Genomic DNA, 3,983 nt, shown 5'->3' with positions numbered 1-3,983 from the left:
CTCCATCTAGCTTCAAGATTAGTTTTAGACCTGAATAATTATTATTTGGTGCTAGCGTTGAGCATGAACATTATATCTGGATCTTGTTTGATGCGAGATGGTTATTCATTTAAATCAGAGAATAATGGTTGTTCTATTTATATGAGTAATATCTTTTATGGTCATGCACCCTTGCTGAGTGGTCTATTTTTGTTCAATATCGATAGTGATGATACACATATTCATAATACTAAAGCCAAAAGATGCAATGTTGATAATGATAGTGCAACTTATTTGTGGCACTACCGTTTGGGTCATATCGGTGTAAAGCGCATGAAGAAACTCCATGCTGATGGACTTTTGGAATCACTTGATTATGAATCACTTGGTGCTTGTGAACCGTGCCTTATGGGCAAGATGACTAACACTCCGTTCTCCGGAACAATGGAACAAGCTACTGACTTATTGGAAATAATACATACAATTGTATGCAGTCCAATGAGTGTTGAGGCTCGTGGCGGGTATCGTTATTTTCTTACCTTCACATATAATTGGAGTAGATATGGTTATATCTACTTAATGAAGCATAAGTCTGAAACATTTGAAAAGTTCAAAGAATTTCATAGTGAAGTGGAAAATCATCGTAACAAGAAAATAAAGTTTCTACGATCTGATCGTGGAGGTGAATATTTGAGTTACGAGTTTGGTCTTCATTTGAAAACACATGGCATAGTTTCACAACTAATGCCACCTGGAACACCACAGTGAAATGGTGTGTCCGAACATCGTAACCATACTTTATTGGATATGGTGCGATCTATGATGTCTCTTACTGATTTACCGCTATCATTTTGGGGTTATGCTTTAGAGACGGCTGCATTCACTTTAAATAGGGCACCATCAAAATCTGTTGAGACGACGCCTTATGAACTGTGGTTTGGCAAGAACCAATGTTGTCATTTCTTAAAATTCGGGGTTGTGATGCTTATGTGAAAAAGCTTCAACCTGATAAGCTCGAACCGAAATCTGAGAAGTGCGTCTTCATAGGATACCCAAAGGAAACTGTTGGGTACACCTTCTATCACAGATCCGAATGCAAGATTTTTGTTGCTAAAAATGGATCCTTTCTAGAGAAGGAGTTTCTCTCGAAAGAAGTGAGTGGAAGGAAACTATAACTTGATGAGGTAATTGTACCTTCTCCCTGATTGGAGAGTAGTTCATCACCGAAATCAGTTCCTGTGATTCCTACACCAATTAGTGAGGAAGTTAATGATGATGATCATGAAACTTCAGATCAAGTTACTACCGAACCTCGTAGGTCTTCCAGAGTGAGATCCGCACCAGAGTGGTACGGCAATCCCATTCTGGAAGTCATGTTACTAGACCATGGTAAACCTACGAACTATGAGGAAGCGATGATGAGCCTAGATTCTGCGAAATGGCTTGAGGCCATGAAATCTGAGATGGGATCCATGTATGAGAACAAAGTGTGGACTTTGGTGGACTTGCCCGATGATCGGCAAGCCATAGAAAAGAAATGGATCTTCGAAGAATACCAATGCTAACGGTAATGTTACTGTCTACAAAGCTCGACTTGTTGCGAAAGGTTTTCGACAAGTTCAAGGAGTTGACTACGATGAGACTTCCTTCCTCACCCGTAGCGATGCTTAAGTCTGTCTGAATCATGTTAGCAATTGATGCATTTTATGATTATGAAATTTGGCAGATGGAAGTCAAAATTGCATTCCTGAATGGATTTATGGAAGAAGAGTTGTATATGATCCAACCGGGAGGTTTTGTATATCCAAAAGGTGGTAACAAAGTGTGCAAGCTCCAGCAATCCATTTAGGGACTGGTGCAAGCCTCTCGGAGTTGGAATAAACGCTTTGATAGTGTGATCAAAGCATATGGTTTTATACAAACTTTTGGAGAAGGCTGTATTTACAAGAAAGTGAGTGGGAGCTCTGTAGCATTTCTAATATTATATGTGGATGACATGTTGTTGATTGGAAATTATATAGAATTTCTGGATAGCATAAAGGGATACCTGAATAAGAGTTTTTCTATGAAAGACCTCGGTGTAACTGCTTACATATTGGGCATCAAGATCTATAGAGATAGATCAAGACGATTAATTGGACTTTCACAAAGCACATACCTTGATAAAGTTTTGAAGAAGTTCAAAATGGATCAGTCAAAGAACGGGTTCTTGCTTGTGTTACAAGGTGTGAAGTTGAGTCAGACTCAATGCCCGACCACTACAGAAGATAGAGAGAAAATGAAAGTCATTCCCTATGCTTCAACCATAGGTTCTATCATGTATGCAATAATGTGTACCAGACCTGATGTGTGCCTTGCTATAAGCATAGCGGGGAGTTACCAAAGTAATCTCGGAGTGGAGCACTGGACAGCGGTCAAGAACGTCCTGAAATACCTGAAAGGACTAAGGATATGTTTATCATTTATGGAGGTGAAAAAGAGCTCGTCATAAATGGTTACTCGATGCAAGCCTTGACACAAATCCGAATGACTCCAAGTCGCAAACCGGTACGTATTTTTATTGAATGGAGGAGTTGTCAGTTGGTGCAGTTCCAAGCAAAGCATCATGGTGGGATCTACGTGTGGAGCGGAGTACATTGTTGCTTCGGAGGCAGTAAATGAAGGAGTTTGGATGAAGGAGTTCATATCTGATCTAGGTGTCATACCTAGCGCATCGGGTCAAATGAAAATCTTTTGTGACAATACTGGTGCAATTGCCTTCGCAAAGGAATCCAAATTTACAAGAGAACCAAGCACATCAAGAGATGCTTCAATTCCATCCGTCATCAAGTGTCGGAAGGGGACATAGAGATTTGTAGGATACACACAGGTCTGAATGTTGCTGACCCGTTGACTAAGCCTCTTCCACGAGCAAAGCATGATCACCACCAAAGCATCATGGGAGTTAGAATCATTACTATGTAATCTAGATTATTGACTCTAGTGCAAGTGGGAGACTGAAGGAAATATGCCCTAGAGGCAATAATAAAGTTATTATTTATTTCCTTATTTCATGATAAATGTTTATTATTCGTGCTAGAATTGTATTAACCAAAAATTTAGTACATGTGTGAATACATAGACAAAACATATTGTCCCTATTATGCTCTACTTGACTAGCTCGTTAATCAAAGATGGTTATGTTTCCTAAACATAGATATGTGTTGTCATTTGATGAACGGGATCACATCATTAGGAGAATGATGTGATGGACATGACACATCTATTAGCTTAGCATTATCATCATTACAGTTTCATTGCTACTGCTCTCTTCATGACTTATACATGTTCCTCACACTATGAGATTATGCAACTCCCGGATACTGGAGGAACACTTTGTGTGCTACCAAACGTCACAACGTAAAAGGGAGATTATAAAGGTGCCCTACAGGTGTCTCTGAAGGTGTTTTTTGGGTTGGCATAGATCAAGATTAGGATTTGTCACTCCGTGTTTCATAGAGGTATGTCTGGGCCCTCTCGGTAATGCTCATAACTATAAGCCTTGCAAGCATTGTGACTAATGATTTAGTTACGGGATGAAGTATTATGAAACGAGTAAAGAGACTTTGCCGGTAATGACATTGAACTAGGTATGATGATACCGACGATCGAATCTCGGGCAAGTAACATACCGATGACAAAGGGAACAATGTACGTCATTATGCGGTTTGGCCGATAAAGATCTTCGTGGAATATGTAGGAGCCAATATGAGCATCCAGGTTCCGCTATTAGTTATTGACCGGAGATGTGTCTCGGTCATGTCTACATAGTTCTCGAACCCGTAGGGTCCACATGCTTAACATTGGATGATGATTGGTATTATGAGTTTATGTGATTTGATGTATCGAAGGCTGTTTGGAGTCCTGGATGACATCATGGACATGACAAGGAGTCTTGAAATGGTAGAGACATAAATAGTGATATATTGGACCATGTTGTTCGGACACCGGAAGTGTTCCGGATA

This window comes from Triticum aestivum, chromosome 2B, assembly GCF_018294505.1.
Source record: "Triticum aestivum cultivar Chinese Spring chromosome 2B, IWGSC CS RefSeq v2.1, whole genome shotgun sequence".
Classification (NCBI taxonomy): Eukaryota; Viridiplantae; Streptophyta; class Magnoliopsida; order Poales; family Poaceae; genus Triticum; species Triticum aestivum.
This window is presented reverse-complemented; position numbering follows the sequence as displayed.